At 40.4% G+C, this 23640-nt stretch overlaps 2 long non-coding RNA genes across 3 annotated transcripts in view; one reads left to right on the forward strand and one right to left on the reverse strand.

Moving 5' to 3' along the window:
• Positions 1-19701: 19701 nt before the first annotated feature.
• LOC143268626 (uncharacterized) lies at positions 19702-20212 on the reverse strand. Its single transcript, XR_013044669.1, has 2 exons — positions 20031-20212; positions 19702-19908 (listed from the first exon to the last, which is right to left on the reverse strand). It is a non-coding gene; the product is annotated as an uncharacterized LOC143268626 (long non-coding RNA).
• Positions 20212-23640, forward strand: part of LOC121822689 (uncharacterized) — a 58744-nt gene continuing 55315 nt past the window's right edge. For both annotated transcript variants that reach the window (XR_013044668.1, XR_013044667.1), the window contains exon 1: positions 20212-20346. This is a non-coding gene — a long non-coding RNA (uncharacterized LOC121822689). The remainder of the gene's footprint in view (positions 20347-23640) is intronic.

Here is a 23640-nt window from a genome sequence, read left to right on the forward strand (position 1 = left end):
GCCTCTGCCTCCCGAGTGCTGGGATTAAAGGCGTGTACCACCACCACCCGGCGAAATTAATTTTTAAAATATTCAAGAAAGGGTAAGTTCTACCATGTGAGAAATTACAAATTCTCCCTAACCCTATGTGTGTGTGTGAACGTGTGTGTGTGTGTGTGTATGTGTGTGTGTGTGTGTGTGTGTGTGTGTGTGTGTACACGTATGGGTGTGTTTGTGTACATATGGGTTTGTGGGGGTGTATTTGTGTGTGTCTGTTTATAGTTTATGTGGTTGTGCACATGCGTGGAGACCAGAGGAGGGAGTCTGGTGTCCTGCTCTATCGTACTATCGTATTATCTGAACCAAGAGCTTGCCTTTGCAGCTAGACTGGCTGGGTCACAAGCACCATGGGTTCCCTTGTCTCCCACATCCACAGTGTTTGGTTACAGGCACACTTGATCATGCCTTTTGTGTGTGTGTGTGTGTGTGTGTGTGTGTGTGTGTGTGTGTGTGTGTGTGTGTGTGCTGAGACCCCAAAGTCCTCATGTTTGTGTCTTAAGTGCTTTTATCCAAAGAGTCATCTTTCAGCCTGAGAATTGCAGATCCTCATTTGATATCCATGTGTGAGGAGAGAGACGAGATGGGCTTGTGAGCCTTTTAGCAGTGGTGACATTTTAAATCCAGTTAGAGAAGCTTCAAAAGGACTTGGGGAAAACCTCCTAGGAAGCATTTGATACATGGACTTCAGTGTTGGATGTGGGGACGCTACAGGGCATCAGCACTGCCTTGGGCTCTGAAACCTCTTCTCAGGGATTTAGAATGAGGAATTATTAGCAAGAGCTACCAAGTGTAAGTCTATGGTGAGGCACTGTGTAGGTGTGAGTTCATGGTGCACAGCCATTCAGATTTCAGAAGGAATTAGAGTGATGTCACAGAGACATGAACGGAGATGACAGGCTAGACAGGGCCTGTTTTGCTGATGATTAGGAAAGCTTTGTATATACTTGTTTACACAGCCTTTCCCAGGTTGTCAGGGGAATCATGAGATCCATTGCTTTTCCAGAGTTACGATGTCTTGTATTCAGACTCCGTTAGCATTCAACACATTCTTTCAACTAATGGTTTAAATAATTAATAACCAAATTAATCTCTTTAAAAAACAACAGCTTGATGATACGGTACATTTCATTCCTTGGAGGATATTCTGTTTTTTTTTTCCAGTGGAATTAGCACTGACTTATTATCTTTTAATACTTTAACTAATTCTGAACTTAACCATGTCCTGAGAATTTAGTATTTAAGGAGCCCTTAAATTTATGTTCTTGAAAATTGATCATTAACATTACAATATTAAAAATCAGGTCATGCTATAATATGATGGAGGCATCAGTATTTGAAGAAGCCATGGTCAAACTCCCGTCCTAAACTGAAGACTTGATTGGTGATTTTCTGAACTAACTTTGATGAGGGAATCGATATCCTGTAAGAATAGTTTATAGACAAGGTCTAATTTTCTTATTGACCTTAGTGGTCATTAGGAACATAGAGTAAAGCAACTAAATCCAATATCGAAAATTGTGTTTAATATTTGTTGTGACCAGATATTTCTTGTAATGAATAGTATACGCACTAGTTTCACTATTTGCCTCTCTCTCACAATAAACTGAATGCATGAAATAAGAATAGATTCTATTTTATAAAAATAGTGTCCTGACAATTTTCATGTAAAAAGCCATTGACTGTGGCACCGTAAGTCCATCTAACTCAATGTTAAATGCAGGTCAGAACAATATCAAGTATGCTGCTCTGCCCCGTTTGGTCTTTGTACCCACACTGCTCTGAACTTGAATTAGGTACTATCTTCAATACAGACAAGGAGTAATTTATTGGGGAGCTGAGAAATTCACAATGCATCTGTGTACCGCATCACATCTTATCTGCAAACATGCTTTACTAGAGTGCACACATTGTGAAACCTGTGCAAAAGTTGATGTAAAACTAAAAAGATGAGGGCAGGCTGCAAACAACGCACGCTTTCCTGCTGTGTTGGACTGTTTCTAAAACAAAGCCGTAAGCTGCACAAATATGCAAAGTTACAAAAAATGAGCACATCGCACAATTAGCTGGAAGCACTCTGTAGTGTATACAATTCATTTCAATAATGTCAAAACAAGACAAGGGCCAGTGAGGTGGCTTGGCAGGCAGACATGCTTGCTTCCAATCCTCACAACCTGAATTTGGACCCATGGTGGAAGGAGAAAACAGACTCCCTCAAAGTTGTCCTATGACCTTCACAAGTGCACACATGCAATAGTGAGCAAATTTTAATTGAATAAATTAAAGTTATAACAAGTTGTGTACAAGAAATTCTGTCAGTGCTGACTCTAGTCGAAGAACACCCTTGGTGTGAGAGCCTAGTCATTGACCACTTGCATGGTCTCCCAGGTCCTCTTTCCACAGGATGTCTCTCTGCTTCCTGCCTGTCCAATGCACCCCCCCCCCTTAGTCTTCTTATTACTGTGTTGCACTGTAGCTTTTATACTACTTTTCTGCTTCAAGCTTTTAAATATTTCATTACAATTAGATTATTTTCACATTCCCGGAACTGAAAATCATGACGCTATCACCCCACTGCACCATTACATGTTCCCCATTTATGGCAGAGGTCAAGACTCTTTACCTTGTTCTACTTGACCTTCTTTCTCTGTCGTGGAGGACTGGATGCTCACCCTGGCTGCAGGCTGGAAAAGAACTTGTGCAGTATTTAATGCTGTGCAGTATTTAATGCATTGCTTTCTAGAGTGCACATGTTTTGTAAATGACCTTTCTTTCCAAAAGCTGGGCCTGAGATGCTTTTCTCCCTTCACTGACTGGAGGGATTTGCTTTGTACTAATTTTAAAATTAAGAAAAAAATGACAAGACATGAAGTATCAAGCTTGAGAAATGAGTTTAGTTTAATTAACCACATTCAAACACACAGGAATATTCCCACAGAATCTTAGAGCTGAAGATAAATTACGAGTCAACCAGTTATAAATACAACTACCTTTCATATGAGAAGAATGGGGTTTGGATATCTTTCTTTGTGGTATTCAGAGACTGTGGGCTTATATAATAGAATCATACTCCTGTATGTGTGAATTTTGAGGGCTGTTTCCTGAAGCATCATAGGAGTAAAAAAAGTCTGTCTAATAAAAGTCTTAACAAAAAGATTGACCAGCTAATTAGGAATTTTTATATATTGTACTGCCTGATAAATCTGGCTAGTGGCATTTTCCTATCACATGAAACAGGTGCTTGCTGAATTCACTTAGGTGATAACATGAGAACCTCATTTGTCAGAGAGGGAATTTCAGGAAATAAACCAGAGTTTTAACTTTCTTAAAATACATCTCTGACAATGCTGTAGCTCATGACACCTTTTACACTTTATCCACCTTTCTAGTCATCAAATAGTTTGCACTGGAAATAAGTGAAATTCTCTCAATTAGGCTTTTAGTATCTGTGGATACAATTCTGTGAATGAAGGAAAAATACATTTTCCTAACATTTGACAAATACCTATTTAGATGCTTTTAGTATCTGTTGATACAATTCTGTGAATGAAGGAAAATTATATTTCTCTGACATTTGACATTAGTCTATGCCTTGCTTTCCATTAGAGTAAAATATCTTGCTGTATAAAAAGTCACTTGGTGATTATTCAGAAAACAATTATATAGTTGACATACAATAATCACATCTGAAAAATTCTATCCTGAATTGATGCATCTGTGTTCAGCTATAGAAAAGCCAGACAGAAGTGCCCTGCATGGGAAGACAGTGCTTCTCACAGAATGCCTGAGTTATTAAATGAAAATCTCAGTACCAGGAATGAATAGTTCCCTACAAGTTATTGGTTAGGGAGGCCCCAGAGGCATAGGAAACAACATAGGTATTGACATTGCTATTGGTCGCCCACCATAATTAGATGCTAAAAACCGATTGCTGAAAATCAATACTCACTTTGAATGTAGAACATAGAGAAACGAATCATGAACTGACCCGGTAACTTTCCTGCCAGCTAGCTTTCATAGTGCCTGGGAGCAAAAAGCATCAATGGTGTAACCCACTGCTGGCAATACCCACGTTACAATCCTGACCTGCTGGCAAGATGAGCTACAGTGGCCTGATGGCTATAGGGGTAGCCAACCACTCTCTGGGATTAGTTATGAGGTCTTCTTCACAGAATCCCCCCTTTCACGACTGGTACTTTAAACCTGTTCAAAAGTCTAAGAACAGAGAGATCATAAGCCCTAATGGGGACCCTACTTGTTTTGCTCTGAAACTACATTCTAAATATTTATGTTTATATCCATAGGTTTGTTCTGTTCTCAACTTTGATCAGAAAAGCTTGTTTTTGAAGTGGGTGGTGGATAAATCAGAGACTCACAACTGGTCAATGCTGACCACTTGTGGATGAGTCAAACCTGATGTATCTCAATCTCTGACAACACAATGCTCAGGGACCATTGAAGAAGAGGGGTGGGAAGAATAATGTATGAGCTGGTGGATGGGGAGGAGATCTGTGAAACGCTGACTTCTGGACATGATCTGGCTGCCGCACCCATTGAATAATGGTAGGCATGATTATCTAAGCAAGATCAAGCCAGCCAAAAGTCCAACATAGATGGAACAGGGGTCCCCAAAGTCATCTTATATTTTTGCTTAGTATATTTAGAAATTTGTTACTGAGTTTCCAGATATTTAGGGCATGTTTTAAAGATGTCTTTCTATCACTGTTTTCAATTTAATCTCTTTGAGTGATAATTTGCATTTTTCATTTTGAAATCCTTATAAATTTACCAAGGCTTAATAAAGGATTTGTTGCATACACTATAGTGTTAAAGCCTTTTATGTTCACTGGGTCTGTGTAGTATGTTATTTGTGGAATGTTCTGAAAAGTATCAAATTTATCAAATTAAGATTTCTCTTTCTTTACTAACTTTCCTTCTAGCCTTTCCCATCAATTATTGGGAGATAACTGTTGAGGTCTCTGACTGTTGTTGTAGATTTTCCTATCTCCCTTTTATTAAAGATCTGTAATTAAATTGTTGGGACATCTTACTGGTTTGACATCTGAGCATAGTCAAAAAAGTTAGCTACCTCAGTGCTCCTATAATAAAAATGAATATAAAGTCATCATTCTCTTTTGTTGGTTTGTTTGTTTAAGATCACGATGATTTATATCAACAAACTGATGCCAGAGAGCTCGAAATACTGAGAAGCAACTTAAGTTCTGGAGGAAACTGGGTAGGAAGATTGGACGTGGGCCTGCTGGGGCAGGGGTTCCCTGAGAAAGATGAACAAGAAAATGCGCAGCCTCTGGGTGGCTGCAGTCATGCCTTGCAGGCCTGAAGTCTCTGTGTAACGTAGGCTGGTGGATTCAGGGATCCGATGGTGTGAATCTTTCGTGTAAATGGCCCACAATATTTTCTTGTAAGTCTGATTTTTTACCTGTGTCCTTTGTTCAAGTAGGTTCTTCAGTATAATCTAGAAAAGTTTTGAGATTTTGAGAAAATTTTGAGTCAAAAGATTCCGAAGTGGCAAAGATGCCAGAACACACAGTTTTTGTTTCTAAGTGTTTCAGAGTTAGAATTTGGAAAGCTTTGGGCTTTGCCAAACTATGGAATTTGAAGCTCGGTGAACAATTATTTTCTGAAAGGAAGCAAGTGAACTACAAAGGGAAAGCTCATTAGTAACTTCTCTGGGCTCGGCTTTCCCAGAAGGGATGTGAGGGACGAGGTCCCCACCCTGCCCCACATACTGCTTGCTGCCTGCCTGACTCACTGTGAGAGGCCCCGTGGAGAAGACATATTGTTAGGAACTCTGCAAGTCTGCCATCTGCTGTCAGTGGACATGCAGGCTACAGTTCTTTCCTTTATTAAATTAGTTCTTTTGATAAGTCCATATATCAGTAATCAGTCCATTCTGAATGCTGTCACCCTTCCAAGCCTCTTTCCCACATTCATGTCTTTTGTTCGGTGACCTACCAGGTTTAACCAGGTCCATCGATGTGACTACAGGTTTGCAGCAGTGTGTTGTAGTGCATTGGCACATGATGGGGTCATCGGCGGGTATAGAACTGAAAGAGTGTCTGAACCCAAGTATCCATCAGTAGCTCAGAGTTCATCAGGGAGCAGTGGAGCTACATGGGCTCCTCCCTGCTCCATGATTGACTGTTGACATGCCCAGTCTCGTGCGGGCTGATAGCTGGCAGCACTTACTGCTGTGCGGTCAGTATTTGAGAGTGTTTACATGTAGGTTTACACATGTGTTTTCTTCAGAATTTCCACACATGTGCTTTAAACGAGCTGTAAGTTAATTTGTGAGGATGGGTGAGACCAGCTACAGAGTCTCTGATTAAGTGGTTTGTGCATTGTTTACAACTGTCCATATGCCCAACAATCCATCACACAGCTAAAAGACCATTTGTAATCACTCATCACTCATATTTGCTTACATGTAAAGACCATGTCCAGAAATATTTGAGGAAAATTAAAATGGGGACTAGCAATTTAGGAAATACCAACCACGAGGTGTGCTGTCTGCTTTAAGAGTTGTCTTAAAGGAGGAGAAGGGCAGCTTCTGAGAGCTCATGCCGGCATGCACTGAGCTCCCTGGTTCCAGAGCTGTCCATCAGCTCTGGGAGTGGGCAAGTGGGAAGCTGTGGCGATTATATGGAGTGACACCAGCCTACCAAGGGAAACAAATGACACTGTTAGCACTTCTAGGGAACCCTTGGGAAGTTCAAACCCATGTCCCCTTCAAGCTGCAAATTTGGGGCTTTGGAGTGTGAGCTTCATGGGTTTAAGATTTACAATGAATCTGAAAAGCAGCTCAGGCAGTCACAGGGAGAGGGGGCTTAGAACGGTGCTGATGGCAGTGTTCAGTACGGCCTCTCTAGGCTGCCTTACTCAGTGTCTCTGAGCGTTGATTCATCATCTGGAAGACACAGTAGCATGTGGTGGGAAATAAATGACATGCATGATGCATGTGTCAAAATGTCCAGACAAGCTCCTGTGCAGAGTGGTGCCCACACACATTCCAAAGGAGGCATTTATATCATTTTCATACCAGCTGTATCATATACGATGTCTTAGAATTCTTATTTTAATGATCTACATAAATAAATTTATGAATCCTAACATGAAGTAAAAGCAATTCATTGATTTCTGAGCTTACAGATAAAACACAGATAAAAACAAACAGATAAAACACATGAGCATCCAGAAGAGAGCTTTGCATCTCTATTAAACACCAACCAAAGGCAGATAAGGTCCTGGTTTGTAATTCCAAGGGAAAGATGAGCTTTGTAACAGTAACCTGCACTATAACTTAATCTTTAAAAATGTATTTTATGATGATGAATTTTTTGCCTGATGTATGTATGTGCAGCACTTGTGTGCCTGCTGCCTGCAGAGGTCCACAGAAGGTATCAGATCCTTCCCTAAAACCAAAGTCACAGATGGGTGTAAGCCACCATTTGCCTGCTAGGAACCAAATATGTGTACTGTGCAAGAACAATAGGTGTTCTTAAACACAGGGCCATCTCTCCAGCCATGAACAAGTATTTTCTTACAAAGCATTCATAAGGAGAAAAGGCAGGAATTCTCAATCCACCTATTTCCACTAATCACATTAAAATGAATGAATTACCATTATTCTTAATAAAACTATCAAGAATACTTTAATTTATAAGACAGTATCCTCATGATAGAATTCGTATAAAAAACAGCAGGCTTTTAATAAAATAAAATTCTGCCTTTACGTAGTAAGTAAAGACAGAAAAGTTCAATTGCTTAGATTACATAAAGCCTTAAGTACCATTCCAAACACAGCAAAAAATAAAGTTTTATATATATATATATTAAATTTTATTTTATAATTTAATTTAATTTTACATATCTTCCCCCTCCCCACCCCCCTTCCCCCTTCCCCCAAGCCCGCTCCCCATTCCCATCTCCTCCATGGCAAAGACTCCCCTAGGGATTGAGTTCAACCTGGTAGATTCAGTCCAGTCCCCTCCTCCCAGGCTGAGCCAAGTGTCCTTGTAGTAGCCCCAGGTTCCAAACAGCCAGCACATGCACTGAGGTTATATATTTTTATAAAGTTGATATTGTGTATAAACCATAAACCTTTGGTATATGTAAAGAGAAATATGTTTTAAATACGGTTGGTGGTGACCTGTTTGGTCTGTTTTTTTTTTTTTTAATTTATTTTATTTTTAATTATGAATCTGTGCATATGAGTGCAGGTACAAGCAAGGGCCAGGAGAGGGCGCCAGATGCTCTTAAGCAGAGTTATGGGTTGTTGCAGCCTGATGTGAGTGCTGGAACCATACTCACTTGTCCTACAAAAGCAGCATAGTTTCAGCCACCAGGTCTCTCCAACCACTCACCTGTTAATTATTTAAGAACAAAACTTCAGAAAGTTTCCAATTGGAACTTTTCTTCTCGTATCTAAATCTTCTGTCTCTCATTGGCTGTCTCTCGGCCCTCATGTACTTTCCATGGGATGTGCTGAGACTCTTGCCCCGACAGTGTTGACCTCTCTTTTTGTAAGCATTGGGATGACCTAGTGAGAAGTTGAGACTCTGAAATTGTTTTCCTCCAGGTCATGTGAACTCATATATAAGTGTCATGGAATTCCTTAGTAACAATTTAGTCCCATGGTACCTGGCTATTTCTCCCCATTTAAACATGCCTTACACCAAGCACTCTACTTAACATTGGAATTCACTTTTGGAATCAATAGTAGTTTCTCAGCTAGAGGAGAATTCAAGTATGTCTACACCAGTTTTTCCCCCTGCAACCACTAAAAACTATGTAATTACTATTGATAAAGTTATTGATAGAAGTGAATGATAGTTTAGTAATGATTTGTTAGGGAAGGTACATTTTATGTGACACATTTTCGTTAGTCATGGTTTTAGTAATGACATTACCTCACTATATATAGATACTAGAAGCTCTACCCTCCCAAGATACCTACAAAAAGTCGTATAGGTGCAATGACTATGAGTTCGATTTTGATGATGGGCCAGAAAGGTACAAATCAATCAACATTCGGGGAATACAAGTTTAGACAGAATTCCATTTCATTTTTTTTCTGAGATTCCTCTTCTGTACTTACAATAGCAAAAAAGAGAAAATTATCTTCACATTTTAGCTGTTCATTCAAATAACTGCATCAAAATACAGACACCTTTTAAATCCTTTAGTAACATTATGTCACCATATTCCACTATTTCTCAGAACTTACTATATTCGTGCTGTTATAACAAATGATTAAAAACCCATTCAGTGAGAGTGGCTTTGAACTATTTAGTGATGCCTCACACCCCGGACACTGGCTGGTAAATGTCCACATGGTTAGGGTCAGGAGCACTGTCGCCTCACCAAGACTTAGCCCTTCTGGTTTCCTAGTCTGCACCGAAGCTCCCATTCATTGCCAGCGATCCACACACACTAGATGCAATGGTGGAAAGGTAAGGAATGTATCAACATCACACATGAGATCAGAGTGAGCTGAGATCGTGGTTGATATATTGTGCACCCAAATAAACTTATCTGGGAGTCAGAGAACAGAGCAGCCATAATATTAAACATAGAGGTTAGGCAGTGGTAGCACACGCCTTTAATCTTAGCATTCCAGAGGCAGAGATCCATCTGGATCTCGGTGAGTTCAAAGCCACACTGGAAACAGCCAGGCATGGTGACTCATGCCTTTAATCCCAGGAAGTGATGGCAGAAAGGTATATAAGGTGTGAGGACCAGGAACTAGAGCCGGGTTAAGCTTTTAGGCTTTTGAGCAGCAGTTCAGCTGAGATCCATTTGGATAAGGACACAAAGACTGAGGAAAAAGGATCAGCTGAGGAACTGGTGAGGTGAGGTGGCTGTGGCTTGTTCTGTCTCTCTGATCGTCCAGCATTCACCCCAATACCTGACTTTAGGTTTGATTTTATTAATAAGAACTTTTAAGATCCCTGCTACATGAGATGGAAGTTCTGATGTGCTATCAGCATTTCAATTTGACTGTTTTCTAAGAGAAAAAAGTTGAACTGTTTACAAATGTTACCCATTTGCCAGAGCTTCAGTTTTGCTCTGGATTACGTGAGGGGGCTTTATTTGACATTTTATTGTTCACTTTCCTTGTATCAAATTTAAACTAAAGGCTGAGTGCCTGTGGAGAAAGAAAACAAGAACAAAAGCATATGGTCTCCTGCCCCTCTAAAGCAGAGGAGCCAGCGAGCCAGCAAGTATTCACAGTACTTGTTTCACTGTCCTGATTTTATTATAGGATTAGAGGCTCTCTGATGGCTGCCCAGGTGCAGGCATTGGGTCTGTCAGTGTCCTGCTCACCTGCTGTGGTAGATGAGGGCTCTGTGGATGGACACAGTACAGGATGCTAATGGCCATCTACTCCCCAATCCTACCCTCCTCTCTTCATGGAAATATAGAGAAGAAGACACAAGGTACAGAAACATGCACTATTTCCCTCAGCCAATTACTCAATACCCAGGGCCATCCCCTGGGAAACTGGATTGGAACACATGGATAATAGATTTGTCTGGGATAGAGTAAAATATGCCTCGTCCTTGAGGAAGGAAGAGAGTTCTCTCCCCACATTTCTCCACAGACTAGACCCTGGGTTTTGGATCTTGCTGAGATTCTGATGAGGATGAACAAGCAGTTTTAAGAAAGCAGTGGCCGCAAAGCCAGACTAAAGTGAGGGAGCAGTATCAGCTTCCTGATGGGGGGACTTTTTTCGAATCTTTCTCTGGAAAGTCCCTGTGTCTGCAGGTCACAGTTCATCTCTGCAGACTCAGTGTGGTCTTAGGAAGTATGATCTTGGGGAGAAAGAACAATGAAAGGAATTTAATTAGTTAGAAATTAGCATTAAACAAGGAGAGTGGGGGCTCAAATACCACTTTTTATTTTGTACTCTTAAATATCTATCAATGTAGCTGGAAACATACACATTAACTGAGGAGAATCAAACTCTATAATTTTAGAATGATTATCTGTAAAAAAAAAAAAAAGAAAAGAAAAAGAAAAAGAAAACAAAACTAAGAGCTCTGAGTCCAAATCAAACTTTGATTAAAATCTTTTTCATACTTTTGACTTTGCTAAAGATATTTTGCTTAAACTGCGTTATTAACTTGGAGTTCTAGCCCAAGACAGAGTCATCTGGGGTAAATAAATAAACCACAAACGCAGAATAATGGTCAGAAGCACCACTCAATGGTGATTCTGTTTCACAGCTGTGGGAGGAATTTTCTAATACAAAGCAGAGTTAATGGGACACTTGGCTCACGGTGGTGATGATAAGTCTGCTGAAGGAGCCGAGGGACAGGTTTGTAACCGAGTGTATTGTCCCAGTGTTCTCTCTTCAATGATCGGTGATTGCTCACCCAGGTCCTGTATTCCTCTACTGACTTTGATCTTATCCGTGTCTTCCTAGGGTGACATTGTCCTGAGTGTTGTTGAGTTCTCACCATGTATGCAGGTGGACTGTCACACAGTGTACAGATAGCAGCAAGTAGGGAGTTAATTAAATTGAGATTATGTCCACATTTATCACAGATTAGGCCCAATTTTGTTCACTTTCCTGCCTTCATGGAGATATATTTCAAGCCTGTTTCTGTCACTCTGGGCTCCTCTGTTTCCTCTTATTGTCCTTTATTATTATTATTATTATTATCATTATTAAATTTCATTTTTTTCTTTAAAAAATTTCTTTCCTTTTATATCCCAACCCCTATTCCCCCTCCTTCCTCTTCTCTCACTACCCCCACCTACTCCCATCTCACTCCCATGCCCTCCTCATAGAGGGTAAGGCCTCCCTTGGGCAGTCAACACAGTCTGGCATACCATGTTGGGGATGGACCTAGCCCGTCCCCCCTGCATCAAGGCTGAGTAAGGCATCACATCATAGGGAATGGGGTTTAAAAAGCCAGTTCATGTACCCAGGACAAGTCCTGGTCCTACTGCCAGGGGACCCACAAACACATCAAGCCATGATACTTTTACCCACATTCAGAGGGCCTAGTTCAGTCCCATGCAGGCTCCCCAGCTGTCAGTCCAGCTTGCTCACCTTGACAATGGTAGAGAACATTGCTATGAGTATGGCCACTTTTCCTACACACTAGGGATCTGGTCCAGTCACCAAATGTGTGGCATCATGACAATGTGGCTTTCCAGATCTGTCATTTACTTTTCTTATATTATTTTAATTGCATGAAATCACAGGCTACAGTTTGATAATTTGGTAGATATGCACCTTGTACAAAGATCAAACCAGAGCGGTGAACATACAGTCGGTGTTCCCCTAGCTCTGGGGTGACAGCCTCTGCGTGCATATGTTGCTGAGATGAGGGCAAGTGAACAAAGCACTGCTCCTGTTCCCTCCCTTCCTTCATTTCTGTCTCACCTTCTCTAGTCTCAACTGTGCTTACACCTTCTCTGTGCTCTTTTCACTTCATCCTCCAGGCTCACACAGTTCCTTCCTTTCTTTCTTTAAAATGATTTTTCTTTTCAGTTTTATTTTTAGACTGGGTCTTGCTATGCCACCCAGACTAGCTTGGATGCCTATTCCCCCCCACCACCCCCCAGTGCTGTGTTGACAAACATGTACCAGTGCAACCCTTTTTAAAAAGACTTTCTTTGACATTTTAGTTCCTACTGTCCCTCATGTCCTCAACACTCTGTGAGGCAGGGGCTCCTTCTTTTATAAGTTGACCCTTCACAAAGGAGGATTATCTTTGGGTTTAACCGACTATGGAACAAATATTTTTAAAGAATTGCACCGGTCCAAACCATGTGCTGACTTTGACTGTTGATTGTCACAACAGATAGTAACTATTTTTTTATTTATTTATTTATTCTTACTCATTTTACATACCAGTCACAGGTCCCCTTCTCATACCTCCTCTCGCTCCCCCTGCCTTCTCCTCTTCCCCTCCTTCAACAGGGTACGTTCTCCCATGGGGCACAGCTAAGTCTGGTACATGATCTCCAAAATATATAAAAAACTCAAGATACCAAACAATCCAATTAAAAAAAAATGGGGGCTACAGATCTAAACAGAGAATTCTCAAAAGAAGAATCCCAAATGATGTCCCGAAAGACATTTAAGGAATTGCTCAACATCCTTAGTCATCAGGGAAATGCAAATCAAAACAACTCTGAGATACCGCCTTACGCCTGTCAGAATGGCTAGATCAAAAATACTGATGACAGCTTATGTTGGAGAGGATGTGGAGTAAGGGGAACACTCCTCCACTGTTGGCGAGAATGCAAACTTGTACAGCCACTTTGGAAATCAGTATGGCAGTTTCTCAGAAAATTGGGAATCAATTTACCTTAAGACCCATTATACCACTCTTTCATAAACTCACATGTCTGAGTTCTTGCTGCTCATACATAGCCACGGAAACCCAAAGTCTGTGATGTTTATGTGACAGAATAAATACCACCACTGGCTTTCTTGTTTCACAGGATGTCCACAGCATGAGCAAGAACATGGCTACTATTCTTTCCTCAAGAAAAATGTCTGACAGGATCAGAAGTTATCTGGGTTTCATGAGATGAAAGTTGCCTAGAAAATGGAACATGGCTTAATAAAGAATCCATTCAGATAAACTTTGGGAAAGTTTCTGAGAGATTATAAACATGCGGGGATTGGCAGCTCATCAGACGTGCATGCTTTTGTTGACTGCACTCAATCATATCCAGTTATATGCAGCTATGAATTATGGCACCTGCCATAACACTGCTTTTCCTCTTTGCTAGAACTGTATCTTGTCTTAATTTAGTCTTGAAAATATTCAGTGGAAATAAGCCTTTAGGAATAAACTAAAAATAAAGACATGTTTTCCAAGTTTCAAAACTGTCTGCTATTATTTACAAAATGTATGTATCCCAGTAATACTGTCAGATAGTTGCTAAATTAGGCCACAAAGGAATTAAAGGCATTTGAAAATATTGAATTATCTGGACATATGCAGTTTCTAAAAGCAAAGTAATTCTTCTTAACCAAAAGTGCCTTGCTACTTTTTACCATGTGAACAAAATGTCTGTGTGTTAAAGCACTTACACAATCTCAAGAATGAACACTTGACCATTCTCTTATAGGAAGGCGAGGTAACATGTATCCTAAATTGCTGGTGAGGCTGATATAATGGATTTGGGACTATTTGGGGGGAATTCCTGGGATTTTTTTAGCCTTTAAAATCATTGAAACATAACCTCTTTCTGTATAATTATAAATATGAATATTATATTAAATGGCTCTTATAAGAACCTATACTGACCTTTGAGTAAGTTACCAAATTTGACCTTGATTACATGAATTTATTATGTAGTATGTTGTGGCTTGAATGTAAAATGCCCCCCATATGTTCATCTGTTTCAATGTCTGAATAGTTAGTCTGCAGCTGGGGCCAGGCTTTGAGGTGGGACCTACCTGACGGTGGTGGATCACTGAGGTGAGGCTTGAGGTTTTGTTGTTGTTTTAGCTGAGACACACTTCCTGTTGTCTCTTTGGTTTCTGACTGTGGATGCAATGTGTGCAGGCACCTCACACTTCTGTCTCCATGTCGTCCCCACCACGATAGGCTGTGTCCCTTTTGACTATGAGCCAGGATAACCCTTTTTCCCCTTAAGTCTCTATCCATGTGTGATCACAGCCACATAAACAGTAGCCAGGACACAGCACAAAAGTAAATGCTGGCAAAGACAAAATGCATGGACCTTTTTAGTCAACTCTCAGGTTCCTAAGTTTCATTTTTCAAAGTTTCCCCCATTTTGTGCACATGGCGTTATCCTGGGTGTCACTGGAATCAGTAGAAGGATACATGGGTTTCTCCTTTCAGTAGGTCTTAGCACAGGGGTGTTTTGGAATTTTCTACAGTCTTCTCCGTCATTAGCTTTAGGCTGACAGCCCATTAGGATGTATTATAGTAGGTCTCATAGAGATTGCAGTTTTGAGAAAGCAAAGTTCCTTTCAACTTTAGCGTCTTTCTTGCATGCATTGTTTCTCTTTCATGCATGGCACGGTTGGCTCCTTCCACAGTCAGCACTCTGCCACTTAAGCAGGTGACGACAGCCTAGGTGTGTGCTTTCTCTGAAATTAGGACAACCGTATAAATCATATTACTAGGAGGTCTTCTAATCTCTTCTTCCTCTCCCTGGTGCTTTATACGATATGGGAAATAAGACACTTTCGAAGGGAAAGTTGACCTGAAAGATAAAGGCCACAGTAATGGGTGGGACCGCTCCACCAGGCTTTGGACCAAGACTTCTATAGAGCACCTGCACAGGGCGGACCAGGGCCTGGGTTCAATACACAGTGCCGATTTAAAAAAAAATAATTGTTAAGTCTGTAAAGAATCAAATGATTCATTCCACAATGCATCTCTCAGATAACACTCAGTTGTTATCAGTCCAGGAAATTGTAATTAATTAGTATTAGCAGTATAATTATCATCGTTGGAAGAAGGATGCCATACTGTTATGTTAATGAAGTTGTTAGTATTATAAACATGAAAAGTTTGTGTGGATAAGTTTAATAACTAATTGCTATTGTAATTTTTAGATTTGCAGTTAAATTGAGCTATATCACCTTACTGCATTATGCTGTTACTGCCTAGAGTTCAAAATCTACAGTTACAGTCTTCCCGCTCATCTTCATCTGTGCAGAAGTTTGCATGAGCCTGAGGCCTTTCCAGATGTTGCACTCGTACCTTGAGTTTCACATTTCTCATTCGTATATGATATTGGGCAGCTGATATTTTTGCACCATTTTTCTGGAAATCCAATGTATTTTTATTTATTAATATCTGCTGTTCTTGTTATTTAAACAATAACTTAGGTAATTGCAGTGCATTTCTCATATTGTCAGAGAGTCACAAAAATGCCTTTAAACTTAGTAACTGACCACAGGAAATACTTTGTAGTTCTTAGATGCAATGCTGGTAGATAACAAGAGAGAAAAAGTGCACAGACAGAAACAATAATTAGTAACCTCATCACTACTATGAATCCTGGTGATACAAAGTCACCCTGACATTCAAGACAATGTGTGGTGTTTCTGAAGGTCTGGGGAAGGCAGAGGCAAGGTGTCCACCAGGCACTCTTGCTTGGGATGCACAGTCCAGGGCCCACGTGTCCACCCGCAGTTTATATAGGTTATTCTGAAATAAGTAGATTTTGAATGTTTGGTTCTGCCTCCCAGACAGAATTCTCCACTTTAAAATAGTTTTTAAATACTTTTTTTTTTTTTGCTATAAGTACTCAACTGTGCTTGTTCTGACAAGCTTGCTAAAGATACCTGCCATCTTTGTTAGCCTTATTTGCCTCAAGCACACCTCTCATCTTTGTGGTCCTGTTGGAGCCTGACATTGTGGACGTGAGCTCTGAAAGTGTACGTTCCATTCCTTTCTTTGAATACTTTTCTCTTTAAAGGAGAAAATAAGTAAATGTTAACAATGCTAGCACTTTGTTTGACATACATCCAGATTTTATCTAGTTGTTCAATTTTAACTGTACTCTTTCAACAACTGTTGCTACCTTAAAAAGATGTGATAGAGACACCGGCACATCACGTTTATTGCAGTGCTCTTTATAATGGCAGGGATAGAATTAGTCTAGACATTCATCAGTAGAGTGACAGACAGAAGAAGAAAGTGGGCTACATGCATCCCCTCTGAGGCTCAGGGAACACTGCAGAAAAGAACAGAAAGGATGTAGGGACAGAAGGTGAGGAAAAGTCATCTGGGTAAGATGAGACCCGGAGCCAGGGCAGCTGTAGATGTCAGTGTTGGGTCTACATAAGTGTGCTTATGAGCAGTCGGACTCTACTTTCGAAAAGTCATACAATGTATGAGAGAATTTCTCCTAAGTGAATCCAGATTGTGCAAGATAGATTTTTGCATACATATTAAGATTTATCACACTGTTCTATCTTATCAATATTCAAAAATTAAAATGTTCAGAACATAAGCTTTGTAAAAGGCTGTGTGCACTGAGAATTTAAAGTACATGTGCATAAGCTAAAGGCTCTGAGCTTAACATAAATCTTTTGGCATTAATAGACTAAGTTTAAATATATGGCTTACAGAAATGTAAATCACACAATGCCTTAAATAGACCCAGGGCACAGGCATCAGGAAAAGGTGGTATTAATACTACCAGGATGGGCAATTTTCATTTGTTTCTGATTTTTCCCTTAGAAGTTAGAAAGTGTTGTGGTATCTATTAAGTAGTTGATTCTAACTGTAACAAAATTTTAGAAGCCTCTCCTATAAAGACTTAACTATGCTTTAGAACATAATTTAGAACATAAAACAGGATAAGACTATACACAGAGGACACACGAACATCTGGGGATAAGGTGAGTTCAGTGAGGAGCATCCCGTATGAGGACTGTGGGGGCAGACAGGATCTTCCTGTACCCAAGGAAGTGGCCATATGTCCCACTCACTAGCTGACAGCCTGCCTCTCATGCTCACAGCAAGTCCAGTTCTTAGAAAGCTGACAAACCTGTTAGCTGTGATCATTAGCATCCATGACCACGAGGAGGAAGGGCTTTCTCTGGAGCTCAGTGGGAAGTCAAAGTGAACTATAGTCTGCCCAGGAGTTATCCAAGAGCCAGTTGTGAGGATAATGGCTGTGCATCCTCTACCATCTTTTTAATCTCTCTTAGATGAAGTCTGGCACAGAAACAGACAGGAAAGAGACTTCTTTCCCCAATGATACAGAAGATCAATGAAATGCTGGGTATGGACAGAAGACTCCATGGTGTGGTTGCTGTAGAATCAGCAACTCCACCATCTTGTCATGGGGAAGAAGAGGTTGTAAGAGGCTGTTCTCACTCTTCAGTGACAGAAACCTCCACAGAGCCTACCCTGACCCAGATATCACCAGCAACTACAGGAGTTACTTCCTGTGACCATTTCAAATGACACAAGAAATAAATATGATGCGGGCAGAAGTGTTTGATTAAAGGTTTGATGAATAGATAATCATAAGGTTTGAATTGAAAAATAAGCCAAGTGTGGTACATGGCATATCTTACCAATGTGCATCATTCTGTCGGAGTCTGGGGTTGCTTCCTTTAATGAAGTTTTGGTGTTCATTTTTAGTGCTTTGAAGGATTCTAGCTTCTAGAGTCCAAATATGAGTACTGGGATAATGTCTGACTTCACTGTAGCTCAGTGCCGATGCAATGCTTGAACTGTGGGTACTGGTGAGCATCCTTCCTCTAAAGGAATCGTCACGTGGCTGGCACGGCAGAGCACCCCCCCAACTTCACCACAACCTGGCAAAGAGGGCGCTGATCTTTGTAGCAAAAGCACATTTTGTTAAAATAAGAATCCAGAAAAGATCATTTTAGGTGTCACTCAAGTGCATACAATATGCTTATTTTGATTTTAAAGCATACCTGTAGTTGATAGCATTGTTTTATGTAGAAAATAATCTCCCTCTCCCACTTATTATTGTAAAAAACTGCAGAACAGCCCAACTTTTACTAGGAAAAATTAGTATGCAAAAGGAAAATAAATACATGTCCCTAACCATCCATTAAGTTCCGTTTGGAAGGACTTCCTTAGCTGAGGACAGGTTACATAACATTTTTAACCTAAGGGAGTCTTACTGAGTTGTTTGTAATGAACCAGTGCGGTGACTGGCTTGTGTCATGCACTTACTTCACTTCTACACTGGGATCTCAAAAGTAGATGCTTCACTTTCTTATGCCTAACATCATCCACGTCATGTCACTTTAAATTTTGTGACTGAATAAAAACAGTTAATGTGAACACAGCCTGATCAGCCCCTGATTTCTCACCTGAAAATGCAAGGCTTGGTGGTTTGCATAAGAATGGCTCTGATAGGTTCAAGTATTTAAATGCTTAGGGAGTAGCACTTTTGAAAGGACTAGTAGGTATGGCCTTGTTGGAGGAAATGTGTCACCTGGGGGGTGGGCTTTGAGGTTTCAAAAATCCAAGCCAGGTCTAGTGACTCTCTCTTCCTGCTGCCTATCTATCCAAATGTAGAGCTCTCAGCCCCAATTAAATGTTTTCCTTAATATGAGGTGCTGTGGTCATGGTGTCTCTTCACAGCAATAGAACACTGACTAAGACACAAGGCATTCACTGCACTCACACACCAACAGAGTTTTTTACACTTTCAGCTCATGCTGCTAAAAATTCTAATGAAATTCACACACTAATACCCAATCACCTACCCTATATTTAGTTTGCAATATTGCATTCATTTCTCATCATAGACTAAAAGAAGTTACAGAGATAAATGAACTGTGTTTCCCCCAAAGAAACATTACTGTTTAAACGAAAAAGAAGAGTTTTATTGTATATCTCCAGGTCATTTATATTATGACCTAAATCGATTTAACCATTAACAGTTGCCTGAATTACGGCTCTGTCAGGGCTTATCTCCAATCTGTGTAAAGTCTGAGGGACATTAAGAGGAATGCTGCCTAGTACCAGGTAGTAACTTTAGCCCTGACAAAGGTGCTTTAGAATCGTTTATTTGCAAACAATTCCCTGCTCTAAAACAAGCTTAGGACAAAAGGTCTCACCTTGTAGATGCAAAATTTAGGCAAAGTAGGCTGTGAAATAAATGATGGGACAATAAAAAACACAGATCCACATAAGCTAAGATTTAAAGCAGTGTTATAATTTAATTTTCACAAAGCCCCTTTTCATACATGCCTTTGTTAAGCATTCATAGCTGAAAACCATAACTCACAGGCCAAATGGAAGACACACAGAATTTGTGAATGGTCGCATTGGAGAAAATTGTGATTTATGGGAAGATGGGAAGGACTCTGTGCTTACCCATTTTTGTTACCATGGAGGAAACCTGGAAGAAAAGACAATAATAGAAACTAAACGGACTCCAATTTAAAGAGAATGTGTGTATACATGCGGGTCTGGTGGTCAGAACAGATTCTGAGAGCAAGTGTGTCCTACAGCATCACTCACAGGAAGGATGTCCCCCCTGGTGTACACTGTGTCATGGCTTGAATATAAAGTGTCCCCTCCAAAGATTCTGTACTGTGGCCATGGTTACTTAGAATGCTGTGTACACAGATAATTGGGTCATAAGGGCTCTAACCTAGTCAATGGAACAATCCACCCATGAGGTCACAAAGCTGTGGGGACTATTGGGAGTGTTGGAAACCATGGGAGGTGAGGCCTCATTGGAAGAGGTGGTCACTGAGAGCCACGCCTTTGATGTGCCCCCGAGGACTCCTGTTTTTGGTGCCACACTCCCAGTCTGCTCCCTGGCCACCATTAGGTAAGGAACTATCCTGTGATGCTCTGCCCCATCTTGTACACAGACACAGAGAACAAAGTGACCATGGGTTGAGATACTTGAAACCCTGAAATGAACACTTGGTCCTTCCAGTTGTCCCCTCAGGTGTAAATGGAGGCTTTCTTGTCCTGCATGGTCCTGCAGCCACTATTAGAATAATCACTCAGAGGCTTACATTAATTATAAATGTTTGGCCAGTGGCCCAGGCTTATTACTAGCTAAGCTTTTACATTTAAATTAACCCATTTTTATTAATCTATGTATTGCCACGTGCCTATGGCATTACCAGTCTGCTGGCACCTTGCTTCTTGGGGGGGGCTGGCTGGCTTCTCCCTCAACTCCACCCTTCTTTCTCCCTGTATTCAGTTTTGCTTTGCCACCTAGCTATATTCTGCCTGGCTATAGGCCAAATCAGCTTTATGTATCAAATGAGAGCAACCAATGAGAGCAACACATATTCCAAGCCTACAGAAGGGCATCCCACATCATTGGGTAGTTTGTAGAAGTGGCACAAACCTGCCAGCACAGATTTTGTCATTAACAAAGGCCTCAGAGGCAGCTTGCTGAGAGCCATGCTCTCATTCCTACCTTGCTGCCCCTGGACCCATGCGTCGGTTGCCCTGTGGTAACAATGGCCATTAAGCAAATTTTGCATCTTAAAACGAGTAAGACGTGTTACATAAGTAACAGTATAACTTACTATTGAATTAACTAAGGAATGCTATTGATATTTTAACCTAAAATACAGCCCAGGAGCATTTCCTGTCATTGACACATCCTTTTTTTTTTGACACTGAGGATCTGTACAAAGATAGAAAAGAGTAAAATTCTCTGTTTTTGAAACACCTAATTTTCTTCCTAATTAATAGTGCATAAATATATTATGAAAGATACAAACTAATAAAGTCTTATAATTTTTGGTCTTTCAAAAATTTTAATATTTAAATGTATGTTCTTTGAGTGTCTATGTGGAGAATGTACATATCATTGTATGACCCACAGAGGCCAGAAGAAGGGGTCAGATCCCTGGAGCTAGTCTTTCACGAGGTTGTGAGCCGCCAGACATGGATGCTGGGAACCAAGCTTAGGTCCTCTGCTTCCTTAAAGCACCGAGCCATCTCCCATTGCCCCAGTCCTAAAGTGTAGAAGGTTAAATTTAGAAAGCCAAATTACATACTAATAAAGAAAATAAAGCTATGGTTGAAAAGAGTGTTACAGCATTACCACACCTGCTAATGAAGATTTTAGTTTTAATATTTTACATATAAAATAGTGTAGCTTAGATTTATACAATTTTATAAAATCATGGAGACACTAATATTATCGTTATGACAAAGGGAAAATTGACGGTTTTATAATTCAAATCATTGGCAAATATTTTACTTATATTTGATGCTATTTAAAATATCAGCATAGGCTCTGCTCTTTCATCATGCTAAAAGGCAGCATGTCAGCTTTCTGTCCATTGACACGTTTTTGGATTAATGAAATAACGACATTGATTTTGGTTTTGCATTTCCTATGGTGCATGTGATGCCCTCCCCGCCAGTCCCACATCACATACAGGAGTGGAGTTGCTGACATTCCCCAAATCCATTCAAATGACTGACGTCTAAAAACGGCCAAGAGAGAAGCACAGCTCAGATTTAAGTGAGCTGTGAGACTTAAAGACATAGGGTCTTCCACAGAGGCAGAAGCCATATGCAAAGGCCTGAGCTACTCAGTGCTGGATCCTGGATTCCCCTACGCCCACCCCTGTGTGTGAATTTTATTGTGTGTGCATTTTTTTTTTGTCTGTCAGTTCTGAAGCAATCCATTTTCTTTCATGGACTGAGTCAATTTTCATCCTCCCTCAGAATACCCATAGTCCTCCTCTGGCCTATGCATATATTTCAGCAAGTTGAATCTGGAGCAGCCACAGAGACTCCACACTGTGAGGCATTCAGTAATGTCAAAGATTATCAAAAGCTCTGAAATTGAAAAGTGTCTAGATTGATATGTGATTTTATTGTCTTGATTTTCAAAATCTTGCCATTGTAAAATTATTTTACAATATATATTTTGGTGATTAACTGTCATATTTTTATACATCAATAAAACGTTTTTACTTGCAAAGAAGGGACCCACAATGACTTTGAACTGTGGTCTATTTTAATAGGTTTTTCCCCTTACAAAAGTAATTTTGACAAAGATACCTATATCTATAAAAGTAGTTTTGACAAAGATCTCTCTATCTCTAGAGGGGTGTTTGTGTGTGTGTTGGTGTATGGGTGATATGTGTGTGTTTGGGTATGTACATGTGATGCACACACTCACACACGTACATGCAGAAGCCAGAGGAGCACCATGGAGTCTTCCACTGCTCTCTGCCTTGTTCTCTTGATCCGTCTTCTCTTGCTGATCATGGAGCTCGCCATTTTGACCCACCTTCTTCTCTTGATTCATGGTCTCTTGCTGAATGTAGAGCTCTTCATTTTGACTAGGCTGGCTGGCCAGCAAGCTCCAGAGATCTGCCCGCTTCTGTCCCTTACAGTGGTAGGTACCCATCTCTGTGTCTGGAATTTATATGGAGATTCAAACTCATGTCCAGTGCTTGCTCGGGCCACCTCCCCACACTTAATATTTTTCTAAATAATTAAACATTTTTAATTAAAATATAGTTACATCATCTCCCCCTTTTAAAACATTCTCCATGTCCTCTTGTGTTCTCTCTTCAACCCCTTCTATGCTATGCCCCACATTATTCCCTCTTAAACTCGTGACTTTTTTCTTTAGTTATTATTGTTACACACACACACACACACACACACACACACACACACACACGCACGCACGCACGCACGCACGCGCACGTGCACACACATCTTGATAAAATATTTTACAGATAAAACGTTTCAAACCATTTTCTTGTTTAAATTTAAGCAAAATGCAAAAGCTATCACACAGCCAGTGTATTTATTGCTCAACTTTTAGGCAAGGTGGCCCTAAAGTTGAATTAAATCACAAGGTAAAAAAAGAGCCCATCTCTATGTAACCAAGTAATCAGAATTGTGTAATATAATTTTTGCAAAAACACTCTTCATGCATGGGTTTCTGAGGCAAACTACTGCAAATTGACTCACAACATCCAGTGGAAGGGATGCAAAGCTATAGTCTTGTCAGTTGTCCTGCCAGGAACAAGGGTGAGGGTGACTTCTGAAGAAAAGTCGTGGGAAGCAAGAGGTACAAAACAAGATAAAGAGAGAAGATAGAGGGGAGGAGAGGGAGGTAAATGTG

This window comes from Peromyscus maniculatus, chromosome 15 (assembly GCF_049852395.1).
Source record: "Peromyscus maniculatus bairdii isolate BWxNUB_F1_BW_parent chromosome 15, HU_Pman_BW_mat_3.1, whole genome shotgun sequence".
In the NCBI taxonomy this organism is placed as follows: Eukaryota; Metazoa; Chordata; class Mammalia; order Rodentia; family Cricetidae; genus Peromyscus; species Peromyscus maniculatus.